Source organism: Oncorhynchus kisutch, linkage group LG22 (assembly GCF_002021735.2).
Source record: "Oncorhynchus kisutch isolate 150728-3 linkage group LG22, Okis_V2, whole genome shotgun sequence".
NCBI lineage: Eukaryota > Metazoa > Chordata > Actinopteri > Salmoniformes > Salmonidae > Oncorhynchus > Oncorhynchus kisutch.
Genome location: NC_034195.2, coordinates 25,112,564 through 25,125,799, shown reverse-complemented (window position 1 = coordinate 25,125,799; position 13,236 = coordinate 25,112,564). Strand labels below are relative to the sequence as shown.

Genomic DNA, 13,236 nt, shown 5'->3' with positions numbered 1-13,236 from the left:
TATTCCCAGGTAAGAAATTTTAGGTTGTAGTTATTATAGGACTATTTCCCTCTATACCATTTGTATTTCATTAACCTTTGACTATTGGATGTTCTTTATAGGCACTTTAGTATTGCCAGTGTAAGAGTATAACTTCTGTCCCTCTCCTCGCTCCTCCCTGGGCTCGAACCAGGAACACAATGACAACAGCCACCCTCGAAGCAGCGTTACCCATGCAGAGCAAGGGGAACAACCACTCCAAGTCTCAGAGGGAGTGACGTTTGAAACGCTATTTGCGCGCACCCCGCTAACTAGCTAGCAAATTCACATCGGTTACACCAGCCTCATCTCGGGAGTTGATAGGCTTGAAGTCATAAACAGCGCAATGCTTGATGCACAACGAATAGCTGCTGGCAAAACGCACTAAAGTGCTGTTTGAATGAATGCTTACGAACCTGCTGCTGCCTACCACCGCACAGTCAGATACTTGTATGCTCAGTCAGATTATATGCAATGCAGGACACGCTAGATAACTACACGTGGTTGATGATCTTACTAATTTAACTAGTGATTATGATTGTTTTTTATAAAATACATTTAATGCTAGCTAGCAACTTACCTTGGCTTACTGCATTCGCGTAACATGCAGTCTCCTCGGGGAGTGCAACGAGAGGCAGATGGTTATAGCATTGGACTAGTTAACTGTAAGGTTGCAAGATTGGGTCCCCCGAGCTGACAAGGTGAAAAGGTGTAGTTCTGCCCCTGAACAAGGCAGTTAACCCACCATTCCTAGGCCGTAATTGAAAATAAGAATGTGTTCTTAACTGACTTGCATAGTTAAATAAAGGTATAAAAAAATAAATATCGGCCAAATCGGTGTCCAAAAATGGAATGGCCCTAATTCGGCAATCGGCCATTCCGATGGGTGAAGTGACCGCATAGATGATTAACAGTGAGTAGCAGCAGTGTACAAAACAAATGGAGGGGGGTCAATATCCAGTGGCCATTTGATACTAGACTTGGCGTTCCGGTACTGCTTGCCGTGCAGTAGCAGAGAGAACAGTCACTTGGGTGACTGGAGTCACTTGACAATTTTATGGGCTTTCCTCTGACACCGCCTATGTCCTGGATGGCAGGAAGCTTGGCCCCAGTGATGTACTGGGCCGTATGCACTACCCTCTCACAGCTGGATGTGACACAGCCTGGATTTGAACCAGGGACTGTAGTGACTCCTCTTGCACTGAGATGTGATGCCTTAGACCGCTGCGCCATTCGAGAGCCCAATGTGATGCACTGTACTACCTCTGAATGACTCTGAATGACTCGACAAGAAATCACTGCTGTCATGTGGTAAAGACACTGGGAAACATTGAGCATGTGCTTGGAAGCCAGAAGAAAGACAGACGTCATCGCTACAATGTGCCTAGACCACAGAGCTACAAAACCACAACAAACATGGATAGGGTTACTATCTGTACTGAATCTATACAATGGAGGACTATCCCAGTGCTTGGTTATCAGCTGTAGTAACCCTGTTGTTCTCTGGCAGTACAGACAGCACTGTGGACAAGGCCCTCTGCAGGAGACGAGACTCTCCGTCAGATGTTTATCAGATTTTGCTCAATGGCTGTTGATGTCCTGGTTCAAAACAGGAAGTCAACATTTCTGTTAGAAATGAGCTCCAGAGCTCCCGTCATGGCCGTAAGACCCAAATTAAATCAACCTATTTGAGGTAGTTAAGGAAGTTCGGAAATTAGACTAGTTCATTTCTTGCTCTCGCTCACACTTGCTTGTAGAGATCTTATGTCATGGTAATTTGAGCCTCACTTCAACATGTTCACTAAATGTTTAAAGTATGAAGGCATATAGTAGTCTGTAATATGACCACCCATAAGACTATCCAGGGTTCGACCAGATCATTGATTTAGTTAATTAATTCCCTAAAACATGAACAGCTATATAATTATTTTTTACAGTTTTCTTCTCCCCATTTCTTTTTTTCAAACCTTTATTTAATTAGGCAAGTCAGTTAAGAACCAATTCTTATTTACAATGACGGCCTACCGCGGCCAAACCCGGACAATACTGGGCCAATTGAGCACCGCCCTATGGGACTCCCAATTATGCTCTGATGTATTGTGTTTTCCTTAACCTCTATCCCAATTCTTGTGCTACACTCACTGCTTTGGAGTAATAAGGTCAGTATTTCAGGTCACATGTCGGTGTCAAAAAATTAAGGGGTATTATGCTGCGTTCATAACCCAGTGGGAAGGTGGTAATTACTAGTTGTGAAGTCGTAAATACCAGTTGGATGCATTCACGTGCTTTGAACTCACTGACTGGCGAATGGCCAAGAAGCTGCGTCCACAATAAACTAAAAGTACAGCTATCATGTTTGTAAACAAATTATAGTGTACAAAAAACATAATTGCTTTTTATAAATGTTTTGTTGCATTTAACTTCCCGAAAATGCTGTTATCAAGGTAATTTCCTTAGTAGGTGATGCTAGAGGGCGGTGTGTGAAAGAAGTCGGAGCTCAGGGATGATAAAGTTTCCCAGGGGAAATTACTAGTTGGAGGGTTGTTCAAGTGAATTTTTCTCAGTCATTCATATGTGGTAAATACCATCTTCCCACTTGGTTATGAACTCAGCATTAGGCTACAGCATTCTGCATTGTTGTTGGAACTTCACTGTTATCACAGTCATAAGGCAAATTTCCTCCAACTCTGCTGCCATGTTTTAGCTATATAATTTTAGATTCAACATGTTGCTGCTGAAAGTGTGAATTTACTGGTGGAGAAATGCCATCATCCTCCACCAGAACCTTCTGGCCTAAACCTTTACTAAAGTAATGCGTAGTGATGTACAGGCTTATTTGCATGGATCAAAGCCTAAGGCATGACAACCCTGTATGATCAAACATTGTAACAAAGTGTTTAGTTAGTAACAGTATACATGTCTCTGTCCTGGGATTTGCAGATAGGCAGTGATTTATTTTATTTTTTTCCATTTTGAAATTTCCAACATGTCAACATTTAAAATAGTAAAGAGTTGAAGAGAACGTAAATGGGTATGAAATTAGAGAATGCTGTGTTGATGTACTTAGTAATTGGCCAATGAGTTTCTCTTGGTTCTGTGTCTCCAGGCTGCACGTAGAGTAGCAGGACTGTAGTGCTACAGCATCTAGTGACACATAAGCCTCTTAGTGGCCAGCTGGGGATTTAACAGGAAGTCTTGGGTTCAGGGGGGTCCAGGTCCCTTGCTGTGCAACGGTCAGCTGTGCTGCTCTACCACGGTCACTAGATGATAGAACTAACCACAGGGTTAAACTTTACATTCTACAGTCCCACTGGTCCCGTACAGTTCAATCCCCCTTTCATGGACATTTCTGTCGATATGTGAGGCCAGTAATTTCAGCTATCAGCCTAATTTAGAAGTGATGAAGACCTGTGGCGAGTGCCGTCAGATGTTAAAGCAACTAACAGGACCTGGAATTTAGTTGAGTGAGCTTATACAAATAAGACACTTATGTCTTTGGATTTGGGTGGATTTTGTTGTTGGGCCATGAAATGCTTACACAGTGATCCCAACTTAGCTCAGCAGTAACAGTGGGGAAGATGCCCTAATATGGAGTGATTTCAGTGCCAACATTAATTTATATTTGAATTCCATTTTGAATTTGGATTGAATTTAGATTTTCTAATGCAAAAATTGAATAATTGAATTCATAAATTGAACTTGTATTCATGATTTGAAACAGAATTGAATTGCATTCAGTTTGAAAATGTAATTTAAGTGAAAATTGAAATTCATTATTTATATATTCGGTTTCAATATGGCGGATTTTGCATTCATTGTCTAGTCTATATCAAAGTTTCATATATTCAACTTTTCAGATGCATTCAGGTTGTGTTTTCAAATTCAGTTCTCAAAATTCAGATTCAAAACCAGAGACGACATCCTGGTACTTTGCCAGCCAGGAAAGGTAGAAGCGAACAGAATCAAACGCTCTCTGTGGTAAATGGAAGCCTCTAGTGGTTTCTGAACCTGTGGCATGTTGAATTGTTTCTTCCTATGAATTTGGCTCTAGCGTTTGAACCGGTTTTGCCTATAAGCTACTATGACCCCATTCCTGAAAGCTAAGACTCTCTGGAACATGGATGTGCCTTCTGTTCCCCTCTGATTACAGGCCACGCATGACACGTTAGCAGAGTGTCACAAATTGCAAATTGGCCCCCATAAGAATATAGTTGAATAACCCCGTCATAGCCCTTCTAAGGTTAGCCTTTCCACTTCCTATTTAATCTTGCTCTTGTGACTGACTGGGTTCGATCCAGGTCTCCTGCAAGTCACAATACTGTGTTAGCCCACTTAGCTAAGGCCTACAATTGTGATTTGATTATAGGATAAGTTCATGTAAAGGACAACATGCTACTTGCTTAAAGGAAAACTCCACTCAAACTATATTTTTGTTACTTTTTTATATTAGTCCACTGTTGAAACCGTTCCAAAATGTTTTGCATGTCATCAATCAAGATATGATTTTCAAAATGCAAAATGTCACTTGCCACATGCATTTTGCATCATGATGATGTGGCAAGTGACACAGTCACAAACAAGTCCTGTGAAGCTGAGTTTAAATGTCTTTGGCTAAGGTGTATGTAAACTTCAGACTTCAACTGTATGTATACACCTCGGAAGTTTACATACACCTTAGCCAAATACATTTGAACTCAGAGTTTCACAATTCCTGATATTTAATTCCATAAAATTCCCTGTTTTAGGTCAGTTAGGATCACCACTTTATTTTAAGAATGTGAAATGTCAGAATAATAGTAGAGAGAGTGATTTATTTCAGCTTTTCTTTCATCACATTCCCAGTGGGAATGTCTCCCTCAATCCATGCAATGGCTACTGCTATAGGTTTCAGGCTACTTACTACTCTCTTCCAAAATACATCATCCAGGAGGATCCTCTTGATGGGGCTATCCATATCGGCAGACTCTGATATGGCCATTTCTTGGAGAGACTCCTTCCCCTCCAGGAGACTGTCAAACATGATGACAACACCACCCCAACAGGTGTTGCTGGGCAGCTTCAATGTGGTGCTCTTATTCTTCTCACTTTGCTTGGTGAGGTAGATTGCTGCTGTAACTTGATGACCCTTCACATACCTAACCATTTCCTTGGCTCTCTTGTAGAGTGTATCCATTGTTTTCAGTGCCAGGATGTCCTTGAGGAGCAGATTCAATGCATGAGCAGCACAGCCAATGGGTGTGATGTGAGGGTAGGACTCCTCCACTTTAGACCAAGCAGCCTTCATGTTCGCAGCATTGTCTGTTACCGGTGCAAATACCTTCTGGGGTCCAAGGTCATAAATGACTGCTTTCAGCTCATCTGCAATGTAGAGACTGATGTGTCTGTTGTCCCTTGTGTCTGTGCTCTTGTAGAATACTGGTTTAGGGGTGGAGATGTAGTTAATGGCTCAGACCGTTTAGTAGTGTGGGCTCAATAGCATCTCATTAGTGTGCAATATCATGAGAATCAACTGCACTGTACATGTGATGGAAGAATGCACTGTGCATGCAGAGGGTTGAAATTCCATTGAATTGAGAATAGTTTAACCAAAATATGCCACAAGACCTATGTGTTTCCCACAAAAAAGGTTCACTGTTATAAGCTAACTTAAAAAAAAAAGATTTTAAACAAATTTACCGAAATTAACTTCCCACGGAAAATTTCTGGAAATTTCTCAAAGTTTTCGACCTTTTGCAACCCTAAGTGGATTTTTCCTTTAACGCAGTCAAGGTCAAGACCTCTAGTGGGGTCGCCGAATCGGTGCAAATGCTACAGCCAAATTCATGGGAAGAAAGGCCATTCATTATGCCACGTTGTCTTCAGAAATCTCCAGAAGCTTTGGTTTACCGAAGAACATCTCTTTCCACTCTACCTCTCATACTACCCCTATACATATACTCATTAAAATACAAAAACACAGTCATGGGAAGCACAAATAAAACGTCACATCACCCAGAAAAAGTTACATCAGTCCACAAATAAGTCCCCAATCATTACTTTAAATTGCCCAAATGGCACCAGACCATCCAGATGAAATATAATTCAATATCCTAATACAAATTCAAAGTTATGGAATTCAAATACAATTTCTGTTAGCACTGCAATCGCTCCATAAGCTCTGCACATGAAATGATTACAATTGCAAAGCGCAGTAACCCTTTGCCACTCAGTAACTTTTAAAAGGGTCAATAAATTAGAGCAGTATTTGTTGGCCCCACTCTCCTGCTCAGTCTGGGTGCAGGCATGGTGGAAACAAGGGTCTGTTGGCAGATCGTTAATCAGTGACTTTAATGGCCTCATTAAGAGAGGAGATCAGTTGAATGGCTGGATCCTAAATCTCAAAGCGAGAGATGCTGTATCTTCAACAAAATATTACATTTTGTGTATTATAAATTTGTGTATTTAGTTACATACCATAAATGCATAGGATGACTTGTGTTCAAGCCAAGGTTGGAGAAATGGAATTTGCAACTCCTCAGCCAGCAGCCCTACAATAGCTGGTGTGTATATATAAATGGATGAACCCATCAATGATGTCACACCATTAATTTATATGTGAAGACTCAGATTTTTAGCAACTAAGATGACATGTCATGGTGTAGATTGTCAATGACCTAATATGCACAGTTTGAGCTAGTCCAGGAAGTAACATTGCAGGCTAGCTCAGTGCTGCTCCCTCTCATTGAGGATCTTAAGTTGAAGCCCAAATGGGGTAATGCAGGCTACCGGTAGCAACTACAGTGCATTCAGAAAGTATTCAGAACCCTTAACTTTTTCCACATTTTGTTATCACATTTACTTAACTACTCAGACCCTTTACTCAGTACTTTGTTGAAGCACCTTTGGCAGCGATTACATCCTTGAGTCTTCTTGGGTATGATGCTTCATACTTGGCACACTTGTATTTGGGGATTTTCTCCCATTCTTCTCTACAGATCCTCTCGAGCTCTGTCAGGTTGGATGGGGAGCGTCGCTGCACAGCTATTTTGAAATCTCTCCAGAGACCGGGGTTCAAGTCCGGGCTCTGGCTGGGCCACTCAAGGACATTCAGAGACTTGTCCTGAAGCCACTCCTACACTGTCTTGGCTGTGTGTGTAGGGTCGTTGTGCTGTTGGAAGGTGAACCTTCGCATCAGACTGAGAACCTACTCCAGAGCTCAGAGGACTTCATCAAGGATCTCTCTGTACTTTGCACCATTCATCTTTCACTCGATCCTGACTAGTCTCCCAGACCCTGCTGCTGAAAACATTCACACAGCATGATGCTGCCACCACCATGCTTCACCGTAGGGATGGTGCCAGGTTTCCTGCAGATGTGAAGCTTGGCATTTAGGCCAAAGAGTTCAATCTTTGTTTCATCAGACCAGAGAATCTTGATTTGCCTTTTGTCAAACTCCAAGCGGGCTGTCATGTGCCTTTTACTGAGGAGGGGCTTCCGTCTGGCCACTCTACCATAAAGGTCTGATTGGTGGAGTGCTGCAGAGATGGTTCTCTTTCTGGAAGGTTCTCCCATCTCTTCAGAGGAACTCTGGAGCTCTTTCAGATGGACCATCATATTCTTGGTCACCTCCCTGACCAAGGCCCTTCTCCCCCGATTGCACAGTCGGCCACTGTCAACTGTGAGACCTTAATGATTAATGGAAACAGGATGAACTGGAGCTCAATTACGAGTCTCATAGCAAAGGCTCTGAATACTATAAACAGGTTATTTCTGTTTTTTATTTTTAATACATTTGCAAACATTTATTAACCTGTTTTTGCTTTGTCATTATAGGGTAGTGTGTGTAGATGAGGACTTGTTTTATTTAATCTATTTTCGAATATGGCTGTAACGTAACAAAATGTGGAAAAATGGAAGGGGTCTGAATTCATTTTCCAAATGCACTGAAATATAAAATATCCTTAACTTCTGTGTGCGATTTAAAAAAAAAAAAAATATCTATATATAAATTGGTTCAAGAGCATACATCTGGTGTAATATAAGCAAGTGTTGGTACCATGAAAAACAAATATTTAAACGAAGATTGCCGTTTTCCCATTGACTATAATGGCGACCCTTCTTTGTGAAAACAGCAGCCTGCAGTACCCCGGTCGGCCTTGAACTTCATGGCTTCAATGAGAGGGGGAAGTCATTTTCCACTGAGCCCTACATACTTGCTAGCTTACTGCTGAAGATAAGCTGGGTTGGGCCTGGTCAGGGTATGGTCATCTTGGATGACCATTGCACTTTCAGTGTTTACCTCAGTTGACTCTGGGTAAGTAGAAAAAGCACTTCATTGCCAAAATCTTGCGCTGTCCCTTTAAGATCAGAGTGACAAGTGATACAAATGAGAGCCACGAGTGCACAGCCACTGCTTGCTCCTCGTCTCTCTACAGTGCAGTGGCGCGCATCGTTTCTATTTGGTGTCAACATAATTACAGTTTCGTGCATTTAGGAGTAGAATATGTGGAATGGATCAGGACACAGAATGACAGACACAGTAGAATGTCCTCTGGGCTGTGCAGGGCAACTCCACATATGAAGTCTTATACATGTAGATTTTGCTGTGTCTATCAAATTCCTTGCCACCTGCTCAAACAGCACATTTTTAATAGGTAAACCTCATTTTGGACTTTACGAATCAGAGGGTGAGTGGAAAACAAACAAGCCTGCTGTATTTGAGACAAATAAAGGGCTAGTGGCATGTTAATAATGGAAAGAATGTGTTCTCTGCACTGTGGGGTGGTTTTGGGGAATAGAGTGCTTGGTGTTGAGTGAGGCTATGGGGAAGTGGTGGTGGCTCTACCTTGGGTTGAGCGGCACCAAGGTGCAACAGCAGGGAAGTACTGATTTTTGCCGTAATGATTAATTGTAGACCAAATAAATCCAGACGGTTAGGTAAATCCCCTCAGACACGCTTCCAGATCCAGGTGTCAGGGCTGTGTATGATTACCTTGTGTAGCCAGGCACCTTATCTCTGAGTGTGACACAGATTATTTCCATTGTCCTGGGATATTTATGTCCTGTGAGGGATCGCTATCTCTTCCTGCTTTGTGATAGGCAATGATACAGTAGCAGGCGGTGTCACTCCAATCATCCAATCAGTGTATGCATCTTTAATGATAAACCTAAACCTAATGTTTGAAGTTTCAGAGAGCGTTTCAGGCCTTTCTCTGGTCAAGACAGAACCCCAAGCTGATCTAGGCCTGCGCAAAGAAGGCTTTGTATGAGATGAGAGCAGTGAAGGAAATTGACATTCCGTACCTAGTGGTGAAACCTGAGAAGGTGGTACAAGAGAGAAACTGTGATAAGAAGGAATGCGCACTTTACTGTGCATGTGCACGACTACTGTATGTGTTCTCTCTCCTCTCTGTGCGAGGCACAGGTGCAGTGACTGTGTAGCTCTGAAGAGTAGTTTTCCCAGTCTGGTGGGGACAGCTGCCTCCCAGGAGATAAGAGCTCAACTGAGAACAACTAAATCCCCAGCCCACTTCTCACTCTGGGCGGCCGCTCCTTTCCCGATCCCCCTGCTTATCCTCCATCACACTATCAGCACTCTGAGGTCAAGGGGTACTGAGCCCCTTTTCACACCTCCCTTTCACACCAAGTAGGCCACTCTATACTAGTCTCCCATGGAATGCTGCAGGTACAATGAACATCAACTAGATTTTGCCACGGGACGATTTCTTCTTGATCTTTTTTCCACTATTTGGTTTTTTGACCAATCAGATAAGATCTGATGTATAAAGATCTTTTCACATTGGCTCTTTTTCAGTGCTGGTCAAAAGAAGAATCAGTGAAAAAAAGATTGGAGGCTGCGACAGTCTGCGTTTAGACTGGCAGCCCAATTCTGATATTTTTCACATCGGCTCTGAAAAAGACGTGGTTAACAGACCACATTGATTTAAATCACCTTGACTCCATTTCTTACTAAACTCAGCAAAAAAAAGAAACCTTCCTTTTTCAGGACCCCGTCTTTCAAAGATAATTTGTAAAAATCCAAATAACTTCAGATCTTCATTGTAAAGTGTTTAAACACTGTTTCCCATGCTTGTTCAATGTACCATAAACAATTAATGAACATGCACCTGTGGAACGGACGTTAAGACACTAACAGCTTACAGACGGTAGACAATTAAGGTCACAGTTATGAAAACTTAGGACATTAAAGAGGCCTTACTACTGACTCTGAAAAACATCAAACGGAAGATGCCCAGGGTCCCTGCTCATCTGCGTGAACGTGCATTAGGCATGCTGCAAGGAGGCACGAGGACTGCAGATGTGGACAGGGCAATAAATTGCAATGTCTGTACTGTGAGATGCCGAAGACAGGGAGACAGGACAGACAGCTGATCGTCCTCGCAGTGGCAGACCACGTGTAACACCTGCACAGGATCGGTACACCCGACATCACACCTGCGGGGCAGGTACCGGATGGCAACAACAACTGCCCGAGTTACACCAGGAACGCACAATCCCCCATCAGTGCTCAGACTGTCCGCAATAGGCTGAGAGAGGCTGGACTGAGGGCTTGTAGGCCTGTTGTCTGGTGAGGACCTGCCTTACATCACCTTCAACAACGTCGCCTATGGGCACAAACCAACCGTCGCTGAACCAGACAGGACTGGCAAAAAGTGCTCTTCACTGACTAGTTGCGGTTTTGGCTCACCAGGGGGATGGTCGGATTTGCGTTTATCGTTGAAGGAATGAGCGTCACACCGAGGCCTGTACTCTGGAGCAGGATCGTGGTGGGGGGTCCGTCATGGTTGGGGCGGTGTGTCACAGCATCATCGGACTGAGCTTGTTGTCATTGCAGGCAATCTCAATGCTGTGCGTTACAGGGAAGACATCCTCCTCCCTCATATGGTACCCTTCCTGCAAGCTCATCCTGACATGACCCTTCAGCATGACAATGCCACCAGCCATACTGCTCGTTCTGTGCATGATTTCTTGCAAGACAGGAATGTCAGTGTTCTGTCATGGCCAGAGAAGAGCCCGGATCTCAAGCCCATTGAGCACGTCTGGGACCTGTTTGATTGGAGGGCGAGGGCTAGGGCCATTTCCCCCCCCCCCCCCCCCCCCCCCCCCAGAAATTCCCGGGAACTTGCAGGTGCCTTGGTCGAAGAGTGTGGTAACATCCCACAGCAATAACTGGCAAATATGATGGAGTCCATGAGGAGGAAATGCACTGCAGTACTTCATGCAGCTGGTGGCCACACCAGATACTGACTGTTACTTTGGATTTTGACCCACCCCCTTTATTCAGCGACACATTATTCCATTTATGTTTGTCACATGTCTGTGGAACTTGTTCAGTTTGTCTGTTGTTGAATCTTATGTTCATACAAGTATTTACACATGTTAAGTTTGCTGAAAATAAATGCGGTCGTGAGAGGACTGGTTCTGACAGACTACTGATTTCCAAAGAAACTGCCCAGCCAATCACTGTCCTAGTTCAATGTCAGCTAGTTATCTTGTATGTCCGAGTGTTTTCTAAATGTAATTCTGCTGATGGTTGGTAATGTCTGGACCTGTTAGAATCCCTCAGTGACTGTTGTGGCATGGTGGGTAAAGACCATATATATTGTCTTGTTTACTTGGTTCTTTGTGTGGTTGTGGGTGTGTTTAATGAAAACTGGGTTTGTGTGCATAATATTCACTGATTGTGCACATTTTTCTATTTTGATGTTAACACCTTCTCACCGTGTGGGTGATGGAGTGATGCATTTGGATCTGGGGGATAGGGATGCACAATTAATAGAATTCTGATCGAAATCGCAATATTGACATGTGCAATATCCATATCACAAGAGTTCCATATCGCATGGAATACTTTGAACAGCCACTCAGCATCGTATGTAATTTTTTAAAAAAGTTACTCCGTTTTTATCTCTTATTGCGGCTGCTTCCCACACTAAGTTTGCATGCTGTTCTGTTAGGTCAAATGCAGTCAACAAGAATAACTCTGCCTTCCACCTCATTTTTTTTATATATATATATTTCTATTCTTCCAACAGTTCAAGTGTTTTGATATATATCGTGAGTTAAATTGCAAATGTATTTGGTTAAAAAAAATCGCAATACATCGTTTTGCCTATATCGTGCAGCCCTAATGGCTGTCATTTACAGTTTTTATCTGAGTGAATGCTGAATGTGCAGCAAGAGAAGCTTGGGCTGAAATAATAGCCAACTATGTCGTTTAAAGCTTCCCTCTCTCTGGAAATGTGTAGATAATACAGAGCACTGTGTGTCTCATGTTGAAGACATTAAAACCAGGTCTTTGCCTCCAGGAGAAGGGCAGTGGCCTGAGTTATGGGGGGAAAAGTCCAATGAGAAACGCCATTTCATAAACCAGTCTGTTTTGTATTTGCAGATACCCATCTATTCTCACTCCACTTTTATCAAAGACTGTACTCTGCTGATTTTATAGTCATTGTAGTTTTTGGCATGTTGCAACAGTTTACTAATAACTGTTATTCTGATGGCATACTGCTGACAGTGACTGATGTGCCTTTTAGGTTATTGTTACCATTACTTTCATTCCTCAGCGTAAAGTGCAGCCATATACCTAATCCGGTTAAGAACCTGAACTAGAGCTGTGTCACCTTCAGTGTGATCATAAGCTTGCAGTCAGGTTCTCACGTCTCTTTTGCCTGTCCTGTCTTTCACTAAACACTATTCAAGGTGTGCTGTTGAGAATTAGACTTGGTCATCACACAAGTTACTGATCGCACAAGATTTAAGGAGTCTGTCATCTCTGGAATTTTTGTTGGACAACATGCAGTTCCACTTGATGTTTTTGTCTTGCAGAGTTCAAGTATGCAATCTTGTAAGATGGGGGGGAAGACCAGCTGTGTTTCTGAAGGAGATGTGAGCTTTAATTTCCTATTTGGTGCATCATGCTCTGGGGTGTCTGGGTATTTATTGTAAACCCTTTACAACATCGATAGACAGTCTGGCAGACCAAGACAAGTAGGGATTTGTCAAGGCTAAATGACTCAAGGCTGATAAGGATCACCTCATTGTGTTCTGTTATCACAGTCTTGAGTTGCGCTTATGAGTCAAGGAAAAATACTAAGGGCTGAGTTAAGTTTCAAGATGAACACTTTTCTTGGGGTCCCTTTTAGTTGTCAATCTTTTACACAAAGCTATTTGGGGTACTATTTATGGTATATAATTGCAGTAGAGAACACAAATGTA

At 42.7% G+C, this 13,236-nt stretch overlaps 1 protein-coding gene across 3 annotated transcripts in view; it reads left to right on the top strand.

Moving 5' to 3' along the window:
- LOC109867140 (rho family-interacting cell polarization regulator 1-like) overlaps nucleotides 1-13,236 on the top strand; it is an 81,089-nt gene that overhangs the window by 15,429 nt on the left and 52,424 nt on the right. The window contains exon 1 of one of the 3 annotated variants that reach the window (XM_031801727.1): nucleotides 8,427-8,684. The exons of the other annotated variants lie outside the window; for them this stretch is intronic. The gene's annotated coding sequence lies outside the window, so the exon portion shown is untranslated. Of the gene's footprint in view, nucleotides 1-8,426; nucleotides 8,685-13,236 lie in introns of those variants that run through there. 3 annotated transcript variants of the gene reach the window in all.